The following is a 23,768-nucleotide window of genomic DNA, read 5'->3' as shown; positions in this document are numbered from 1 at the left end:
TTCAAACAGATAAGTACAAATATCAGTGGAAATCAAACCCAACAAACACTACATCACAAGCATAGTTGATTATTAGAATATAAGTAATTAACAAATATAAATCTTATCAGTTGTATTATGATTCCATATCCATCATTATAAAATAAAATAAAACGTTCACCAAATATTCGCATCGTTTCGCGCTAATACAAATGCAAATATTCATAAATCGATTAAATATTACTATATATTTTAAGCTTATATGTATACAAGTATGAATACATTTCGCCTGATACATGGGAAACGAGTGTTTATATCCGATTTTTTTTTCTTACGTATTTTTTCGTTCATTCATTCCGTTTAATACAATATTAACTATAAATAAATTGATATAGTACCTTTACTGCGGTTTATTCAATTTTTTAGATGCCCGAAGATTTCGATATTTTATAGCCACCATGGTCCCGGAAGGTCCTCCCGGGACAATGTTTAAAATCCGAATAGATTACATGCGAAAAAGTTGTTTTGACATCAAGTAAACAGTAGAAAACAATAATACCTTTACTGTTATACTCCATAGACGCTTTAGGAAAAGACCTTGCAAGTTGTGAGGATTTAGACGCTATCAGAAACAAGTTAATCTATGCGTATTACACACAAACACAAATGGTATTTCGATTTTAACACGTTTAGTATATTTAGTATTTTTGTTAATTCTTTGCTGTGTGAGATTTGGTTTCGATAAATTACGACATACTGATAGGATTTTTTCCGATGAGAATTTCTGTGAAAATAACAATGTAGATATGTGTGAAATAAAAGCAAAAAGGTCTCAATTAAATAATAATGTTATAAACATAATAAATTTCAAGTTAACGGGTATAATTTGTGTTGTCCTTACTGTTTAGTACTTCAAGCTTACAGTTGACATCGTAACTTCTACTTCTTTTTTGACTTTCCAATTGTAAAAAGAATTATGAATAAAGAAGAAAAACGTAATAAAAATTCTACGTATCATGATAAAAATTATGAAACAAAAAAGTACTACAAAAGATACATTAAGATGCAGAAGTAACAGAGAAACAGACAGAAGTTGCAAGTGACCATGTGGTTAAAACATTTGAGAAAGGTTAAAAGGCGTCTGTAGCAGGTCAGGCATCTATTACTCGTAAGCAGCAGCAGCTAGAAAGCGGTTTTAAAATATATATTTGCAATAAAGGTAAGAAGCAAATGTAGGTATTAGCATAAAAGCAAGGTAAAGCAGTGACAACATGTTCAAGCAACAAAAAGCGTTAGCTCTCGCATAGGACGCGAAAAAAGCATGAAAGTTCTTAAGCGAGGCACTGAACTTGAATGCAGTCAGCGTTCGAAGGGAAGCTGTGGTTTGCGAGGAATGGAAGACTGTGTTCATGACACCTCGGTTCGTGATGACGTAACTGACATAGATCACCTGTAATCATATAAGTTACCGTATTTATTAAAAAGTGTACATATATCACAAAAACTTTAATTAGTTTAAAAAAGTAAAAGAAAATTCAAAGAAAATTCAGTTAAATAAAAAAATGAAAGGAATCTCATTCCTTAAAATATATAAGCATACAAACGTATATTCATTATTGTAGCAATTACAACCATTTTATCTGGAGAAGCACCACCACTGGACGTCCATCTACTTCAGGCACGAATTCCTACCCATATTCGCCACTAGGTGATCTACGCTCCAGAACCCACAATTTCGTTTCGCCTTCAAATGGAGTTAGAGAGCCTAAATCTCAATCTGCCTCTTACGATATAGCGCCTACCGGTCGGTCGTCAGCCGCAGCCAGCAATAACTTGAAAGGGGTTATTCCTGACTACGTTGCCCAGGGTGCACCACGGGGAGGTCACCGACATAGCACCCCAAAAATGATCGAACATGTCGCTTTCGATAAATATTAAGTAGTAGAAACGTTGATAAAAATTCTTAATATCATAATTATATAAATAAGGGCTGTATTTAGAATAACACCAATTTCCCCATCAAAAAACATCATAATGTAATAAATAAACTATAAGCGTGTTTGATTGTTATTTTAAATTAATAAAGCTAATAATATTAAAATAAAAATATAAAGCTATGTCAAAAACATTGTTACGAAATGTTGTGAATGCATGCAATGCAACGGAGAAATCGTTGCGTAGCTAAAATACATGCGTAAGCTACAAAAGTCAACGATATGACCGTGGTAAATAAGCGTTGACCATTACTAGGACAGCTGAAGCAAACTACTTCTTACTACAGCCCAAGCATCAAAATACGTAACTTGAGATTCGATCGGTCATCAACCATAGCCAGCAAGTAGTCGAAGATATTGCGGAAGATACCAGAAGCGCGCTAGGATGAACGAAGAGGTGATCACCAACAGGGCATCCCAAAAAATATTAACGTCTGTACAAAAGAACAAGAAATTATCGTAAACGACATTTAACATAAAACAAAAAGAAACGATCGCATAAAAACTAGTAGTATCATATAAAGTTTAACTTACGTTATTGAAAAAAATGTATAAAGGAAAAAGAATAGCTTACTTTCAAGCTTAGAAAGAACAAAATAATTTAACAATCAGGCAAATGAAAATTGCACAACTAAGCAAACAAAAATAAACTTACGAAATAAACATGAAGTCATGTTAAATAAAAAAAGATAACTCACCGTCTCAAAAAAGTCTGCGGAAAGGAACTAAAAAATTTCACATTCAAAAAAAAAAAACCGAAACGAAAGTAAACTCATGAAATAAACCTGAAATACACACACAAAATATAATAGTTTAAATTTAACTAACTCTCCAATTTCGACAGAAATTCTTGTGTATCCTAGCCGGCAGATAAGTCAGCAGAAAGGAGCCAAGAAATTTCACATTCAAGCAATCGAAATAAAACCACAAAATAAAAACTTTAATGCACATTACATCAATAAGTTAAAATTAACTATTCGTTTAATTTGGACAGAAATTTTTGAACATCCTTAGCGGAACGTAAAGAAGTCAAAATAAAGCAAATGGAAATAAACACACGAAAAAACGCGGAGAACGTAAATAACAACAAACAAACGTAGTTTTGTTTTCAACAGAAATTTTCGTACATCCATGGCGTTAGAAAAGTCTGCATACTGGAATTAAGAAATTTAACAATCTTGTCATTTAAAACTAAATACCCAAAAGCACCCAAAAAAACATATAATTATGTATACGATGAAAAATTTAAATAAACATACAGAACGTATAAATGTTACAGTCAAGCAATAGATAATAAACACACAGGAAAAAAAATATAAAATAATCATACTTTAATAAAATATATCGAATAAACGTACCTTTCGGTTTAAATTGAGCATTTTGAACATCCGTGACGGCAGAAAAGTCTGTTGACAGTAACGTAGAAATTTCACAATCACGCAAACGATAATAAACACACGGAAAAAAAACTTGAAATAGGCATATTAATTTAAATACTTTTGAATAAGCTTATCTTTCGGCTTAAAATAAATTTTTTAAACTTCCCTAATGGCAGAAACGACTGCTGACAGGTGCGTAGAAATTTAACAATCAATAAATCGATAATAAACACACGGAAGAAATGTGAAATAAGCATAGTTATATAAAGTATGTTGAATAAATGTACCTTTCGGATAAATTGAAAATTTTGAACATCCCTAACTGCAGAAAAGTCTGCTGACAGGAACATAGAAATTTCAGAAATCAAGCAATCGAAAATAAACACACGTTCAATAAAAAAGTGAAATAAGCATAGTTATTTAAATGTTATTTATTAAAGTACCTTTCGTTTTCGAAAATTTTGAATATCCTTGACGGCAAAAAAATTTGCTGACAGGAACGTAGAAATTTCACACTCAAGAAATCGATAATAATCCTACGAAAAAATAAAAAGGAAATAAGCATTATTTTATAAAGTAAGTTGACTAAACGTACCTTTCGTTTAAAATAGGCATTTTTGATCATCCCTGACGGCAGAAAAGTCTACTGAGAGGAACGTAGAAATTTCACAATCAAACAATCGATAATAAAAAGCGAAAAAAAAAAACTTGAAATAGGCGCAGTAATTTAAATACTTTTGAATAAGCGTACCTTTCGGTTTAAATTTGATTATTTTGAACCACCTTGACGGCAGAAAAGTCTGCTGACAGGAACGTAGAAATCGATAATAAACAACGGAAAAGAACGTGAAATAAGTATAGTAAAATAAAAGTTATTTGATAAACGAACATTTCGTTTTCAATAGAAAGTTTTGAACATCCTGGACGGCAGGAAAGCCTGCTGACCGGAACATGGAAATTTCACAAGTAAGCAAGCGATAACAAACACACGGAAAAAACGTAAAATAAGCATTGTTTTATAAAGTATGTTGATTAAACGTACCTTTCAGTTTAAATTGAAAGGTTTAAATATCCTTGACTGCAGAAAAGTCTGCTGACAGGAACGTAGAAATCGATAGTAAACATAAGGAAAAAACGTGTAATAAACATAGTTATTTACATGTTGTTGAATAAAGGTACCTTTTCGTTTAAATTGAATATTTTGAACATCCTTGACGGCAGAAAAGTCTGCTAACTAGACCGTAGAAATTTTACAATCAAGCAATCGAAAATAAACACACGTTCAACAAAAACGTGAAATAAGCATAGTTATTTAAATGTTATTGATTAAACGTACCTTTGGTTTTCAAAAGAAATTTTTGAATATCCTTGACGGCAGAAAAGTCTGCTGACAGGAACGTAAAAATTTCACAATCAAGCAATCGGATAATAGACACACGGAAAAACGTGAAATAAGTACATTTATATAAAGTATGTTGATTGAACATCTCTTTCGGTTTCAATAGAGAATTTTGAACATTCTTGACGGCAGAAAAGTCGTCTGACAGGAACGTAGAAATTTCACAATCCAGCAATCGATAATAAACACACGAAAAAAAAAAAAAAACGTAAAATAAGCACAGTTATATAAAGCGTGTTGAATAAACGTACCTTTCGTTTAAAAAAGAAATTATTGATTATCCCTGACGGCAGAAAAGTCTGCTGACAGAAACGTAGAAAATTCACAATCAAGTAATCGATAGTAAACACTCAAAAGAAAAGGTGAAACATTGTGTGTTGAATAAACGTACTTTTTGGTTTAAATAGAATTTTTTGAACATCCTTGATGGCAGAAGTCTGATGACAGGAACGAAGAAATCAATAATAGCCACAAAAAAATAAAATAAAAAAAAGATTTCAGTAGCAAGTTTTGATCATCCCTGACGGCAGAAAATTCTCCTGACAGCAACGTAGAAATTTCCCAACCAAGAAATCGATAATAAACCCACGAAAACAAGATGAAATAAGCATTGTCTTATAAAGTATATTGAATGAACGTACCTTTCAGATGAATTGAATATTTCGAATATCCTTGACGGCAGAAAAGCCTGCTGACAGGAACGTAGAAATTTCACGCTCAAGAAATCGACAATAATCCCACGAAAAAATAAAAAGGAAATAAGAATTATTTTATAGTATGTGGTCTTAACCTACCTTTCGGTTAAAATAGAAATTTTCGATCATCCCTGACGCCAGAAAAGTCTGCTGACAGGAACGTAGAAATTTAATAATCAAGCAATCGATAATAAACACACGGAAAAAATTAATATAAGCATAGTGATATAAAGTATGGTGAATAACCGCACCCTCCAGTTTAAATTGAATATTTTGAACATCCTTGACGACAGAAAAAACTGCTGACAGGAACGTAGAAATTCCACAATCAAGGAATCAAAAATAAACACACGTTCAAAAAAAGTTGAAATAACCATAGTTATTTAAATCTTGTTGATTAAACGTACCTTTCGTTTTCGATAGAGATTTTTGAACGTCCTTGACGGCAGAAAAGTCTGCTGAAAGGCACGTAGAAATTGCACAATCAAGAAATCGATAATAAGCACTCAAAAAAAAAAAAAAAAAAACATATGAAATAAGAATTGTTATATAAAGTATTTTGAATAAACGAACCTTTTGGTTTAAACTGAATATTTTGAACATCTTTGATGGCAGAAAAGTCTGCTGACAGGAAGGCAGAAATTTCACAATCAAGGAATCGATAATAAACCCACGCAAAAGACGTGAATTAAGCACAGTTATATAAAGTAGTTCGAATAAACGTACCTTTCGATTTTAATAGAAATTTTCGATCATCCCTGATGGCAGAAAAGTCTGCTGACAGGAACGTAGAAATTGACAATCAAAAAATGTATAATAAATACACGGAAAATAAGCGAACTAAGCAAAGATATAAAAATTATGTTTAATAAACGTACGTTTCGTTTTAATTTGAAGTTGTTGAATCTCCTCGACGGCATAAAAGTCTGCTGACTAGAGCGTAGAAATTTCACAATCAAGAAATCGAAAATAATCACATGTTCAAAAAAAAAAAAAACGTGAAATAATCATAGTTAAATGTTGTTGATTAAATGTACTTTTCGTTTTCAATAGAAATTTTTGAACATCCCTGATGGCAGAAAAGTCTGCTGACAGGAACGTAGAAATTTCACAATCTAGTAATCGATAATAAAACACACGGAATAAAACGTAAGATAAGCACAGTTTTTCAAAGAATGTTGAATAAACGTACCTTTCTGTTTCAATAGAAATATTTGATCATCACTGACGGCAGAAAAGTCTGCTGACAGGACCGTAGAAATTTCATAATCCAGAAATCGATAATAAACACACGGAAAAAACACGAAATAAACATTGTTATATAAAGTATGTTAAATAAATGAACCTGTCGGTTTATATTGAAAATTTTGAAAATCCTTGACGGCAGAAAAGTCTTCTGAGAGGAACGTAGGAATTTCACAACCAAGAAATCGACAATAAACCCACGAAAAAAAGATGAAATAAGAATTGTTTTATAAAGTATCTTGAATCAACGTACCTTTTGGGTAAATTTAATATTTTGAACATCCTTGACTGCAGAAATGTCTGCTGACAGAAACGTAGAAATATGACAATCGAGCAACCGATAATAAAATTATTTCAAATTTTTTAAAATTAATATGTGGTAGCTTGTTATTAGCTTTTTTTTTTATTCATATTCAGTATTAGTTATAGTTATAGTAAGCTGTAAGCTATCCAAATAAAATAAAATAAAAATAAACACACGAAATAAAACATGAAATAAGGATAGTTATATCAATGTTGTTGAATAAACGTACCTTTGCGTTTAAATTAAAACTTTTGAAAAAATCCATAATTAACACACGGAAAATACGTGAATTAAGGAAAGATATATAAATTATGTTGAATAAACGTACCTTTTGGTTTAAATTGAAATTGTTGAATTTCCTTGAGGGTAAAAAGTCTGCTGACAGGAACGTAGGAATCGATAATAAACACACGGAAAAGAACGTGAAATAAGCATAGTTATTTAAGTGTTGTGTAATAAAAGTATCTTTCGGTTTAAATCGAATATTTTGAACATCTCTGACAGCAGAAAAGTCTGCTGACAGAAACGTAGAAATATGACAATCGAGTAATCGATAATAAACACACGGAATAAAACTTGAAATAAGCATAGTTATATACATGTTGTTGAATAAACGTACCTTTGCGTTTAAATTAAAAATTTCACTATCCCTGATGGCAAAAAGTCTGCTGACAGGAACGTAGAAATTTCACAATCTAGCAATCGATAACAACCACACTCAAAGACGTGAATTAAGCACAGCTATATAAAGCACGTTGAATAAACCTCCCTCTCGGTTTCAGTAGAAATTTTTGATCATCCCTGACGGCAGAAAAGTCTGCTGACAGGAAAGTAAAAATTTCACAATCAAGCAATCGAAAATAAACACACAGAAAAAACATTGAATTACCATTGTTATATAAAGTATGTTGAATAAAGGTATCTTTCGGTTTAAATTGATATTGTTGAATTTACTTGATGGCAGAAAAGTCTGCTGACAAAAACGTTGAAATTTCACAATCAAAAAATCGATAATAAAGCCACGAAAAAAGATGAAATAAGCATTGTTTTATAAAGTATCTTGAATTAACGTACCTTTCGGATAAATTGAACATTTTGAACATCCTTGACGGCAGAAAAGTCTGCTGACAGAACTTCAAAATTTCACCATCAAAAAATCGAAAATAAACACACGAAAAAACGTAAAACAAGCATAGTTATATAAAGTATGTTGAATGAACGTACCTTTCGGTTTAAATTGAAAAGTTTGAATATCCTTGACTGCAGAAAAGTGTGCTGACAGGAACATAGAAATCGATAATGAACACACGGAAAAGAACGTAAAATAAGTATTGTTATTTAAATGTTGTTGAATAAAGGTACCTTTCGGGTTAAATTGTATATTTTGAACGTCCTTGACGGCAGAAAAGTCTGCCGACTAGAGCGTAGAAATTTCACAATCAAGTAATCGAAAATAATCACATGTGCAAAAAAAGTGAAATAACCATAGTTACGAGTAGTTAATGTTGTTGAATAAACGTACCTTTCGGTTTCAATAGAAATTTTTGATCATCCCTGACGGCAGAAAAGTCTACTGACAGGAACGCAGAAATTTCACAATCCAAAAAATCGATAATAAACACACGGAAAATAAGCAAAGTTATATAAATTATGCTGATTAAACGTACCTTTCAGATAAATTGAACATTTTGAAAATCCTTGACGGCAAAAAAGTCTACTGACAGGAACGTAGAAATTTTACAATCGAAACATCGATTATAAACACACGGAAAATACGCGAACTAAGCAAAGATATAAAAATTGTGTTGAATAACGAACCTTTAGGTTTAAATTGAAATTGTTGAATTTCCTTGATAGCAGAAAAGTCTGCTGACAGGAACGTAGGAATCGATAATAAAGACACGGAAAAGGACGTGAAATAAGCATAGTTATTTCAATGTTGTGTAATAAAGGTACCTTTCCGTTTTAATTGAATATTTTGAACATCTCTGACTGCAGAAAAGTCTGTTGACAGAAACGTAGAAATATTGTAATCGAGCAATCGATAATATACACACGAAATAAAACATGAAATTAGCATTGATATATATATTATGTTGAATAAACGTAACTTTCGGTTTGAATTGAAATTTTAAACATCCTGAACGGCAGAAAAGTCTGCTGACAGGAACGTAGTAATTTGACAATCAAGCAATCGATAATAAACACACACAAAAAAATATGAAATTAGCATTGATAAATAGAGTATCTTGAATAAACGTACCTTTCAGTTAAAATAGAAATTTTTGATCATCCCTGACGGCAGAAAAGTCTGCTGATAGGGACGAGAAATTTCACAATCACGAAATTGATAATAAACCCACAAAAAAAGATGAAATAAGCATTGTTTTATAAAGTATGTTGAACAAACGTACCTTTCGGTTTAAATTGAAGTTGTTGAATTTCCTTGACGGCAGAAAAGTCTGCTGACTAGAACGTAGAAATTTTACAATCAAGTAATCGAAAATAATCACACGTTCAAAAAAAAAAGTGAAATAACCATACTTAGTTAAATGTTTCACACGCGGAAAAAATGTGAAATAACCATAGTTATACAAAGTGTTTTGAATAAACGTACCTTTCGGTTTAAATTGAATATTTTGAACATCCTTGACGGCAGAAAAGTCTGCTGACAGGAATGTAGAAATTTCACAACTAAGCGATCGATAACAAACACACGGAAAAATTGTGAAACAAGCATAATTATATAAAGTATGTTGAATAAACGTACGTTTCGGATAAATTGAACATTTTGAATATCCTTGACGGCAGGAAAGCCTGCTGACAGGAACGTAGAAATCGATAATAACCAAACAAAAAAAAAATAGCCTGAAATAAGCACAGTTATAAAATATATGTTAAATTAATGTACCTTTCGGTTTTAATATAAACATTATTGTACATTATTGATGGCAGAGTAGTCTGCAGACAGGAACGTAGAAAATTCACAAACAATAAATTGATAATAAACCCACGAAAAAGATGAACTAAGCATTGTTTTATAAAATATGTTGAATAAACGTACCTTTCAGATAAATTGAAAATTTTGAATAACCTCGATGGCAATAAAGTTTGCTGACGGGAACGTAGAAATTTCATAATCAAAAAATAAATAATAAACACACGGAAAATACGTGAATTAAGTAAAGTTATATAAATTATGTTGAATAAACATACCTTTCGGATTAAATTGAAGTTGTTGAATTTCCTTGACGGCAGGAAAGTCAGCTGACAGGAACGTAGGAATCGGTAGTAAACACACGGAAAGGAACGTGAAATAAGCACAGTTATTTAAATGTTGTTGTATAAGGGTACCTTTCGTTTTAAATTGAATATTTTGAACATCCCCGACTGCAGATAAATCTGCTGACAGAAAGTTAGAAATATGAAAATCGAGCAATTGATAATAAACACACAAAAAAAACATGAAATAAGTATTATTTTATAAAGTATTTTGACTACACGTACCTTTCGTTAAAATAGACATTTTTAATGATCCCTGACGGTAGAAAAGTCTGCTGACAGGAACGTAGAAATTTCACAATCAAACAATCGATAATAAAAAGCGAAAAAAAAAAAACTGAAAATAGGCGCAGTAATTTAAATACTTTTGAATAAGAGTACCTCTCGGTTTAAATTTGATTATTTTGAACCACCACCAACCACAATCAAGCAATCGAAGATAAACACACGTTCGAAAAAAAGTGAAATAAGCATAGTTATTTAAATGTTGATGATTAAACGTATCTTTCAGTTAAAATAGAAATTTTTGATCATCCCTGACGGCAGTAAAGTCTGTTGACAGGAACGTAGAAATTTCACAATCACGAAATCGATAATAAATCCACAAAAAAAAGATGAAATAAGCATTGTTTTATAAAGTATGTTGATTAAACGTACCTTTCGGCTTAAATTGAAATTGTTGAATTTCCTTGACGGCAGAAAAGTCTGCTGACTAGAGTGTAGAAATTTCAAAATCAAGTAATTGAAAATAATCACATGTTCAAAAAAAAGTGAAAAAAGCATAGTTATTTATATGTTGTTAAATAAACGTACTTTTCGGTTTAAATTGAAGATTTTGAACATCATTGACGGCCAAAAAGTCTGCTGAGAGGAACGCAGAAATTTTATACTCGAAAATCGAATATTATCCCACGAAGAAATATAAAGGAAATAAGCATTATTTTATAGTATGTTGTCTTGACGTACCTTTCGGTTTAAATAGAAATTGTCCATCATCCCTGATAGCAGAAAAGTCTGCTGACAGGAACGCAGAAATATGACAATCGAGTAATCGATAATAAACACACGAAATAATACTTGAAATAAGCATAGTTATATACATGTTGTTGAATAAACGTACCTTTCGGTTTAAATTAAAAATTTCACTATCCCTGATGGCAAAAAGTCTGCTGACAGGAACGTAGAAATTTCACAATCCAAAAAATCGATAATAAACACACAGAAAATAAGTAAAGTTATATAAATTATGTTGAATAAACGTATCTTTCAGATAAATTGAACATTTTGAGCATCCTTGACGGCAAAAAAGTCTACTGACAGGAACGTAGAAATTTCACAATCGAAACATCGATTATAAACACACGGAAAATATTCGGACTAAGCAAAGATATAAATATTGTGCTGAATAACGTACCTTTAGGTTTAAATAGAAGTTGTTGAATTTCCTTGATAGCAGAAAATTCTGCTGACAGGAACGTAGGAATCGATAATAAACACACGGAAAAGAACGTGAAATAAGCATAGTTACTTCAATGTTGTGTAATTAAGGTATCTTTCCGTTTTAATTGAACATTTTGAACATCTCTGACTGCAGAAAAGTCTGTTGACAGAAACGTAGAAATATGGCAATCGAGCAATCTATAATACACACACGAAATAAAACATGAAATTAGCATTGATACATAGAGTATGTTGAATAAACGTACCTTTAGGTTTGAATTGAAATTTTGAACATCCTGAGCGGCAGAAAAGTCTTCCGACTTGACCGTAGAAGTTTCACAATCAAGCAATCGAAAATAAACACACGTTTAATAAAAAAGTGAAATAAGCATAGTTATTTAAATGTTATTGATTAAACGCACCTTTCGTTTTCAAAAGAAATTTTTGAATATCCTTGACGGCAGAAAAATCTGCAGACAGGAACGTCGAAATTTCACAATCAAGCAATCGATAATAAACACACGAAAGAAACATGAAATAAGCATAAATATGTAAATGTTGTTGAATAAGCGTACCTTTCGGCTTAAATTAAATATTTTTAACATCCTTGACGGCAAAAAAGTCTGCTGATAGCAACGTAGAAACTTCATAATCGAGCAATCGATAATATACATACGTTCAAAAAAAGAACCTGAAAAAAGCATAGTTATTTAAATGTTGTTGAATAAACGTACCTTTCGGCTTAAATTGAATATTTTGAACATTCCTAACGGCAGAAAAGACTGCTGACAGGAACGTAGAAATTTCACAATCAATCAATGGATAAAATAAAAAAAATACACGCTCCCTAAAAAGCAATCGATAATAATCACACGAAAAAATCGTGAAATACGCACAGTTATATAAAGTATGTTGAAAAAACGTACCTTTAGGATTAAATTAAATATTTTGAACATCCTTGTCGACAGAAGCCTGCTGACAGGAACGTCGAAATTTCAAAATCAAGCAATCGATAATAAATACACGAAATAAACATTAAACAAACACAGGTATTTTAATGTTGTTGAATTTATCTATTTTTCAGTTTAAATTGAATATTTTGAATATTCCTGACTGCAGAAAAGTCTGCTAACAGAAACGTAAAAATATAACAATCGAGCAATCGATAATAAACACACGAAATAAAACTTGAAATAAGCATCGTTATTTGAATGTTGTTGAATTAACATATTTTTCGGTTTAAATTGACTATTTTAAAAATCCCTGACTGCAGAAAAGTCTGCTGACAGGAACGTAGAAATTTCACAATCAAGCAATCGATAATAAACAGACGAAAGAAATTTTGAATAAGTATAGTTATATAAATGTTGCTGAATGAACGTACCTTTCGGTTCAAATTGAATATTTAAAACATCCTTGATGGCAGAAAAGCCTGTTGACAGTAACACAATATTGCAAACGATAATAAACACACAGAAAAACGTGAAATAAATATAGTTATATAATCGTTGTTGAATTAACATATTTTTCGGTTTAAATTGAATATTTTGAAAATTCCTGACTGCAAAAAAGTCTGCTGACAGGAACGTAGAAATTAAGCAATCCAGTAATCAATAATACGGATACGGAAAAAAACGTGAAACAAGCATAGTCATATAAAATAATAATTAATTACCTTGGTGTTTTTATTTTATTTTATTTATCTTAACGGCAGAAGAGTTTGCTGACAGGTACGTGGAAATTTCACAATCAAGTAATCGATAATAAACACACGGAAAAAACGTAAAATAAGCACAGTTATATAAAGCGTGTTGAATAAACGTATCTTTCGGTTTCAATAGAAATTTTTGATCATTCTTGACAACAGAAAAGTCTGTTGACAGGACCGTAAAAATTTCACAATCGTGCAATCGATAAAAAACATACGAAATAAAACTTGTAATAAGCATAGTTATATAAAATTTGTTGAATAAACGTACCTTTCGGATAAATTGACCTTTTTGAACATCCTTGACGGCAGAAAAGTCTGCTGGCAGGAGCGCAGAAATTTCAAAATAAAGAATTCGATAATAAACACACGAAATAAAACTTGAAATAGGAACGAAGTTCCTTCGAGTAGTATAGAAGCAAAGCAATTAAAAAAAAAAAAAAAAAAAACATTTTTAATTTTATATATATTTCTAGTTCTTGAATTTTTTAATTTTGTTGATTTGTTTTCAATTAAGTACATAAAAGTATTTTGGAAATTTAGTATTTTAGAAAATAACAAATACCGTAAAATGGAAAATCATATGTCTTTATTTATTTTTGTCAACACGACAGTATAGAATTACATAAATAATTTTAAAAAAGTTTACTAGTAATATTTTAGTTTTACAAACGTCATATTATACAGTCATCTGACTGATATTACGTCACTTCCGTTATATTATATATATTTCTTTCGGTTTTAGTATCACATTTTTTCCAGTTCGCTTGCCCAGCCAAATGTCGAGCCTGCCGTAAGGAACTTCGTTCCAATAAGCATAGTTATGTGTATATAGTAAATGTTGTTGACTAAACGTACCTTCCGGAAAAATTGAATATTTTGAACATCCTTGACGGCAGGAAAAAAACGTAAAATAAGCATAGTTATATAAATTATGTTGAATGAACGTACCTTTCGGTTTAAATTGAAAAGTTTGAACATCATTGACTGCAGAAAAGTCAGCTTACAGGAACGTAGAAATCGATAATAAACATACTGCAAAAACGTGAAATAAACATAGTTATTTACATGTTGTTGAATAAAGGTACCTTTCCGTTTAAATTGAATATTTTGAACATCCTTGACGGCAGGAAGGTCTGCTGACAGGAACGTAGAAATTTCACAATCAAGCAATCGAAAATAAACGCTCGTGCAAAAACAGTGAAATAAGCAAAGTTATTTCAATGTTGTTGATCAAACGAACCTTTCGGTTTGAATAGAAATTTTTGATCTTCTGTGACGGCAGAACAGTCGCTGACAGGAACGTAAAAATTTCACAATTAAGTAATCGATAATAAACACACGAAAAAAACATAAAATTAACGTTGTTTTATAAAGTATGTTGAATAAACGTACCTTTCGGTTTAAATTAAAGTTGTTGAATTTCCTTGACGGCAGAAAAGTCTGCTGACTAGAGCGTAGAAATTTCATAATCAAGTAATCGAAAATAATCATATGTTCGAAAAAAAGGAAAATAATTTTAGTTAGTTAAATGTTGTTTATTAAATGTATCTTTCGTTTTCAATAGAAATTTTTAAACATCCTTGACGGCAGGAAAGTCTGCTGACAGGAACGTAACAATTTCATAATCAAGCAATCGATAATAAACATTCGGAAAAAACGTGATATAACCATAGTAATGTAAAGTGTGTTGAATAAACGTACCTTTTGGTTTAAATAGAATTTTTTGAACATCCTTGACGGCAGAAAAGTCTGCTGACAGGAACGAAGAAATCAATAATAACCACACAAAAAATAAAATCATAAAAAAACAACCTCAAATAAGCATTGTTATATTAAGTATGTTGGATACACGTACCTTTCGATTTCATTAGAAAGTTTTGATCATCCCTGACGGCAGAAAAGTCTCCTGAGAGCAACGTAGAAATTTCACAACCAAGAAATCAATAATAAACCCACGAAATAAGATAAAATAAGCATTGTTTTATAAATTATGTTGAATAAACGTACCTTTCAGATATATTAACATTTCGAATATCCTTGACGGCAGAAAAGTCTGCTGACAGGAACATAGAAATTTTACGCTCAAGAAATCGACAATAGTCCTACGAAAAAATAAAAAGGACATAAGAATTATTTTAGTGTATGTAGTCTTAACCTACCTTTCGGTTAAATTGAAATTTTCGATCATCCCTGACGGCAGAAAAGTCTGCTGACAGGAACGTAGGAAATTCACAATCAAGTAATTGATTATAAACACACGGCAGAAACGTGAAATAAGCACAGTTATATAAAGAATGTTGAATAAACGTACCTTTCGGTTTCTATAGAAATTTCTGGTCATCCCTGACGACAGAAAAGTCTGCTGACAAGAACGCAGAAATTTCACAATCCAAAAAATCGATAATAAACACACAGAAAATAAGCAATGTTATATAAATAATGTTGAATAAACGTACCTTTCAAATTTTTGATCATCCCTGACGACAGAAAAGTCTGCTGACAAGAACGCAGAATTTCACAATTCAAAAAATCGATAATAAACACACAGAAAATAAGCAATGTTATATAAATTATGTTGAATAAACGTACCTTTCAGATAAATTGAACATTTTGAACATGCTTGATGGCAAAAAAGTCTACTGACAGGAACGTAGAAATTTCACAATCGAAACATCGATTATAAACACACGGAAAATACGCGAATTAAGCAAAGATATAAAAATTGTGTTGAATAACGTACCTTTAGGTTTAAATTGAAATTGTTGAATTTCCTTGATAGCAGAAAATTCTGCTGACAGGAACGTAGGAATCGATAATAAACACACGGAAAAGAACGTGAAATAAAGGTACCTTTCGGTTTTAATTGAATATTGTGAACATCTCTGACTGCAGAAAAGTCTGTTGACAGAAACGTAGAAATATGGCAATCGAGCAATCGATAATATACGACACACGAAATAAAACATGAAATTAGCATTGATATATAGAGTATGTTGAATAAACGTACCTTTCGGTTTCAACAGATATTTTTGATCATCCCTGACGTCAGAAAAGTCTGCTGACAGGCACGTAAAAATTTCACAATCGAGCAATCGAAAATAAACGTACGGAAAAAAACATGAAATGAGCATTTTTGTATAAAGTATGTTTTATATACGTACCTCTCAGTTTAAATTGAAATGGTTGAATTTACTTGATGGCAGAAAAGTCTGCTGACAGGAGCGTAGAAATTTCACAATCAAAAAATCGATAATAAACACACGGAAAATACGTGAATTAAGCAAAGTTATATAAAGTATGTTGAATAAACGTACCTTTCGGTTTAAATTGAAATTGTTAAATTTCCTTGACGGCAGAAAAGTCTGCTGACTAGAGCGTAGAAACTTCACAATTAAGTAATCGAAAATAAACATATGTTAAAAAAAAAAAAATAACCATAGTAATTTAAATATTGTTGATTAAACGTTCCTTTCGGTTTAAATTGAATATTTTGAACATCCTTGACGGCAGAAAAGTCTGTTGTCAGGATCGTAGAAATTTCATAATCGAGTAATCGATAATAAACACACGAAATAAAACTTGAAATAAGCTTAGTTATATAAATGTTGTTGAATAAACGTACCTTTCTTACCTTGACTTAAATTGAAAATTTTGTACATCCTTGACGGCAGACAAGTCTGCTGACAGGAACTTAGAAAATTCACACTCAAGAAATAGATAATAAACACACGTTCAAAAAAAAAAAAAAAAAACGTGAAAAGAGCATAGTTATTTAAATGTTGGTGAATAAACGTAGATTTCGGCTTAAATTGAATATTTTGAACATCCTAAACGGTAGAAAAGTCTGCTGACAGGAACGTAGAAATTTCACAATCAATCAATGGATAATAAATACATGAAAAGACATAAAATAAGCATAGTTATTTCAATGTTGTTTGATGAACGTACCTTCGGCTAAATTGAATATTTTGATCATCCCTGACGGCAGAACAGACTGCTGACAGGAACGTAGAAATTTCACAATCAAGCAATTTGGGGAGTGTGCGGATCACGTCGGGGTCATCAGTTTGGAGAACAGGGTGTAAAGTTCTTCATGCCCCATTTAAAAGGTAGGATCCTCCGACCAGACGGAATTGCGTCTGGCGGGCCAACGCCCCGACGGTTGTTGTCGGATTCTTGTATTATATACTCAATCACTTTGATAACTTTGAGAGCGCGATGTAGCATACGTCAGTTTTCTCTAATTACGTAGTTAGTATATTGCGCAATACATGTCGCCACACAATCAATAAAAAACACACGAAAAAAAAAAAACATGAAATAAGCATATTTATTTGAATGCTATTGAATAAACGTAACTTTCGGTATGAATCGAAAATTTTTAACATCCTTGACGGCAGAAATTCTGCTGATAGTAACGTAGAAATTTCACAATCAAGCAATCGATAATAATCACACGAAAAAATCGTGAAATAAGCACAGTTATATAAAGTATGTTGAAAAAACGTACCTTTAGGATTAAATTAAATATTTTGAACATCCTTAATGACAGAAGTCTGCTGACAGGAACGTCGAAATTTCAAAATTAAGCAATCGATAATAAATACACGAAAAAAACACTAAACAAACATAAGTATTTTAATGTTCTTGAATTTATCTATTTTTCACTTAAATTGAGTATTTTGAATACTCCTGACTGCAGAAAAGTCTGCTAACAGAAACGTAAAAATATAACAATCGAGCAATCGATAATAAACACACGAAATAAAACTTGAAATAGGCATAATTATTTGAATGTTGTAGAATTAACATATTTTTCGGTTTAAATTGAATATTTTAAAAATTCCTGACTGCAGAAAAGTCTGCTGACAGGAACGTAGAAATTTCACAATCAAGCAATCGATACTAAACAGACGAAAGAAATTTTAAATAAGTATAGTTATATAAATGTTGCTGAATAAACGTACCTTTCGGTTCAAATTGAATATTTCAAACATCCTTGACGGCAGAAAAGCCTGTTGACAGTAACGTAGAAATTTCACAATATTGCAAACGATAATAAACACACGGAAAAAACGTGAAATAAGTGTTGTTAAATAAAAGTTATTTGATAAACGTAAATTTCTTTTTGAATAGAAATTTTTGAACAGCCTTGACGGCAGGAAAGCCTGCTGACAGGACAGTAAATATTTCATAATCAAGCGATCGGTAATAAATACACAGAAAAAACGTAAAATAAGCATAGTGATATAAAAGATGGTGAATAAACGTACCTTTTGGTTTAAATTGAAAGGTTTACACATTTCACAATCAAGCAATCGATAATAAACATACGTAGAAAAACTCGAAATAGGCATATTAATTTAAATTTTTGAATAAGCTAACCTTTCGGCTACTATTAAAAATTTTAAACATCCTTAATAGAAGGAAAAACGAAACGACTGCTAACAGGTACGTAGAAATTTCACAATTAAGCGATCGATAATAAACACACGAAAGAGACATGAAATAAGCACAGTTATATAAATAAATGTTGTTGAATAAACTTGTCTTTCGGATAAATTCAAAATATTGAACATCCCCAACTGCAGAAAAGTCTGCTGACAGGAACATAAAAATGTCACAATCAAGCAATCGATAATAAACACACGGAAAAAACGTGAATAAGCATATTTATTTAAATGTTGTTTAATGAACTTACCTTCGGCTTAAATTATATATTTTGAACATCCTTGACAGCAGAAAAGTCTGCTGACAGGAACGTAGAAATTTCACAGTCAAAAAATCCGTAACAAACACACGGAAAATATGTGAATTAAGCAAAGTTACATGAATTATGTTGATTTATTGTACCTTCCGGTTTAAATTGAAACTGTTGAATTTCCTCGACAGGAGAAAAGTCTGCTGACAGAAACGTAGAAATTTCACAATCTAGTAATCGATAATAAACACACGGAATAAAACATAAGATGAGCACAGTTTTTTAAAGAATGTTGAATAAACGTACCTTTCGGATGAATTGAAAAATTTGATCATCACTGACGTCAGAAAAGTCTGCTGACAGGACCGTAGAAATTTCATAATCAAGAAATCGATAATGAACACACGGAAAAAAACATGAAATAAACATTGTTATATAAAGTATGCTAAATAAATGTACCTGTCGGTTTATATTGAAAATTTTGAAAATCCTTGACGGCAGAAAAGTCTTCTGAGAGGAACGTAGGAATTTCATAACCAAGAAATCGACAATAAACCCCCGAAAAAAAGATGAAATAAGAATTGTTTTATAAAGTATCTTGAATCAACGTACCTTTTGGATAAATTTTATATTTCGAACATCCTTGACTGCAGAAATGTCTGCTGACAGAAACGTAGAAATATGACAATCGAGCAATCGATAATAAAATTATTTAAAAAATTTTAAAATTGATATGTGGTAGCTTCTTATTAGCTTTTTTTTATTCATATTCTGTATTAGTTATAGTTATAATAAGCTGTAACCTATCCAAATAAAATAAACACACGAAATAAAACATGAAATAAGGATAGTTATATGAATGATGTTGAATAAACGTACCTTTGCGTTTAAATTGAAAATTTTGAACATCTTTAGCGGCAAAAAAGTCTGCTGACAGAAACGTAGAAATTTCACAATCAAAAAATCCATAATTAACACACGGAAAATACGTGAATAAAGGAAAGATATATAAATTATGTTGAATAAACGTACCTTTTGGTTTAAATTGAAATTGTTAAATTTCCTTGAGGGTAAAAAGTCTGCTGACAGGAACGTAGGAATCGATAATAAACACACGGAAAAGAAAGTGAAATAAGCATAGTTATTTAAGTGTTGTGTAATAAAAGTATCTTTCGGTTTTAATTGAATATTTTGAACATCTCTGACTGCAGAAAAGTCTGTTGAAAGAAACGTAGAAATATGGCAATCGAGCAATCGATAATATACGACACACGAAATAAAACATGAAATTAGCATTGATATATAGAGTATGTTGAATAAACGTACCTTTCGGTTTCAACAGATATTTTTGATCATCCCTGACGTCAGAAAAGTCTGCTGACAGGCACGTAAAAATTTCACAATCGAGCAATCGAAAATAAACGTACGGAAAAAAACATGAAATGAGCATTTTTGTATAAAGTATGTTTTATATACGTACCTCTCAGTTTAAATTGAAATGGTTGAATTTACTTGATGGCAGAAAAGTCTGCTGACAGGAGCGTAGAAATTTCACAATCAAAAAATCGATAATAAACACACGGAAAATACGTGAATTAAGCAAAGTTATATAAATTATGTTGAATAAACGTACCTTTCGGTTTTAATTGAACCTGTTGAATTTACATGCAGGCAGAATTGCACAATCAAGCAATCGATATTTATCGCACGAAAAATAAAGGGAAAATAAACATTGTTTATAGCGTACGTTGAAGAAGCGTACCTTTCGGATAAATTGAGCATTTTGAACATCCTTGACGGTGGAAAAGTCTGCTGACAGGAACGTAGAAATTTCACAATCGATAATAAACACGCGGAAAAAACGTAAAATAACCATAGTCATATAAAGTGTGTTGAATAAACGTACCTTCCGGTTTAAATTGAAACTGTTGAATTTACTTGACGGCAGAAAAGTCTGCTGACAGGAACGTGGAAATTTCACAATCAAGTAATCGATAATAAACACACGAGAAAAACATGAAATAAGTACAGTTATATAAAGTAACTGGAATGAACGCACTTTTCTTTAATAATTGAAAATTTTGAACATCTTTGACGGCAGAAAAGTCTGCTAAGAGGAACGAAGAAATCAACAATAAAAACACGGAAAAAAACGTGTAACAAGCATAGTTATATAAAGTATATTGAAGAAACTTACCCTTCGGATGAATTGAACATTTTGAATTTCCTTAACGGCAGAAAAGTCTGGTGACAGTAACGTAGAATTTTTACAATCAAGCAATCGATTGTAAATACACGGAAAGACGTGAATTAAGCACAGTTATATTAAGTATGTTGAATAAACGTACCTTTTGGTTTCAATAGGAATTTTTGAACATCCTTTACGGCAGAAAAGTCAGCTGACAGGAACGTAGAAATTTCACAATCAAGCAATCGATAATTAACACACGCAAGGGCGTGAATTAAGCACAGCTATATAAAGTAGGTTGAATAAACATAGCTTTCGGTTTAAATAGAAATTTTTGATTATCCCTGACGGCAGAAAAGTCTGCTGACAGTAAAGTAAAAATTTCACAATCAAGCAATCGAAAATAAACATACAGAAAAAAAACATGTAATTAGCATTGCTATATAAAGTATGTTGAATAAATGTACTTGTCGGTTTAAATATTGTTGAATTTACTTGATGGCAGAAAAGTCTGCTGAAAAAAACGTAGAAATTTCACGCTCAAGAAATCGACAATAATCCCACGAAAAAATAAAGAGGAAATAAGAATTATTTTACAGTATGTGGTCTTAACCTACCTTTCGGTTAAAATAGAAATTTTCGATCATCCCTGACGGCAGAAAAGTCTGCTGACAGGAACGTAGGAAATTCACACTTAAGTAATTGATTATAAACACACGGCAGAAACGTGAAATAAGCACAGCTATATAAAGAATGTTGAATAAACGTACCTTTCGGTTTCAATAGAAATTTTCGATCATCCCTGACGGCAGAAAAGTCTGCTGACAGGAACGTTGAAATTTCACAATCACGAAATCGATAATAAATCCACAAAAAAAGATGAAATAAGCATTGTTTTATAAAGTATGTTGATTAAACGTACCTTTCGGTTTGAATTGAAATTGTTGAATTTCCTTGACGGCAGAAAAGTCTGCTGACTAGAGTGTAGAAATTTCACAATCAAGTAATTGAAAATAATCACATGTTCAAAAAAAAGTGAAAAAAGCATAGTTATTTATATGTTGTTAAATAAACGTACTTTTCGGTTTAAATTGAAGATTTTGAACATCATTGACGGCCAAAAAGTTTGCTGAGAGGAACGCAGAAATTTCACACTCAAAAAATCGACAATTATCCCACGAAGAAATAAAAAGGAAACAAGCATTATTTTATAGTATGTTGTCTTGACGTACCTTTCGGTTTAAATAGAAATTGTCCATCATCCCTGATGGCAGAAAAGTCTGCTGACAGGAATGTAGAAATTTCACAATCACGAAATCGATAATTAACCCACAAAAAAGATGAAATAAGCATTGTTTTATAAAGTATGTTGAATAAACGTACCTTTCGGTTTAAATTGAAATTGTTGAATTTCCTTGACGGCAGAAAAGTCTACTGACTAGAGCGTTGAAATTTCACAATTAAGTAATCGAAAATAATCATACGTTCAAAAAAAATTGAAATAACCATAGTAATTTAAATAGTGTTGATTAAATGTAACTTTCGTATACAATAGAAATTTTTGAACATACCTTACAGCAGGAAAGCCTGCTGACATTAAGCTAGAAATTTCACAATCAAGCAATCGATAATAAACACACGGAAAAAAAACTTGAAATAAGCATAATAATTTAAATACTTTTGAATGAGCGTACCTTTCGACTTAAATTAAAAATTTTAAACATCCTTGATGGCAGAAACGACTGCTGACAGGAACATAGAAATTTCACAATCAAGTGATCGATAATAAACACACGAAAGAAACATGAAATAAGCATAAATATGTAAATGTTGTTGAATAAGCGTACCTATCGGTTTAAATTAAATATTTTTAACATCCTTGACGGCAGAAAAGTCTGCTGATAGGAACGTAGAATCTTCACAATCAAGCAATCGACAATAAACACACGTTCAAAAAAAGAACGGAAAAAGCATAGATATTTAAATGTTGTTGAATAAACGTACCTTTCGGCTAAAATTGAATATTTTGAACATCCTTAACGGCAGAAAAGACTGCTGACAGGAACGTAGAAATTTCACAATCAAGCAATATTGGGGAGCGTGCGGATCACGTCGGGGTCATCACTTTGGAGAAATGGGTGTAAAGTTCCTCATCCCCCATTGAAAAGGTAGGATCCTCCGACCAGACGGAATTGTGTCTGGCGGGCTAACGCCCCGACGGTTGTGGTCGAATTCTTGTATATATACTCAATCACTTTGATAACTTTGATAACTTTGATAGCGCGATGTAGCATACGTCAGTTTTCTCTAATTACGTAGGTAGTATGTTGCGCGATAGATATCGCCACACAATCAATAATAAACACAAAAAAAAACATGAAATAAGCATATTTATTTAAATGCTGTTGAATACATGTAACTTTCGGTATGAATCGAAAATTTTTAACATCC

General features: G+C 31.4%; 1 long non-coding RNA gene across 1 annotated transcript; it reads left to right on the top strand.

Annotated features, from left to right (window-relative positions):
- Positions 1-1,605: 1,605 nt before the first annotated feature.
- Positions 1,606-23,397, top strand: LOC123665936. The gene is made up of 6 exons (XR_006745126.1): positions 1,606-3,624; positions 3,874-4,198; positions 9,367-10,980; positions 14,560-15,100; positions 15,712-17,998; positions 22,919-23,397. It is a non-coding gene; the product is annotated as an uncharacterized LOC123665936 (long non-coding RNA).
- Positions 23,398-23,768: the final 371 nt, after the last annotated feature.

Source organism: Melitaea cinxia, chromosome 25 (assembly GCF_905220565.1).
Source record: "Melitaea cinxia chromosome 25, ilMelCinx1.1, whole genome shotgun sequence".
NCBI lineage: Eukaryota > Metazoa > Arthropoda > Insecta > Lepidoptera > Nymphalidae > Melitaea > Melitaea cinxia.
Note: the sequence above shows the minus strand (reverse complement) of the source record. Positions and strands in the feature narration are given on the sequence as shown.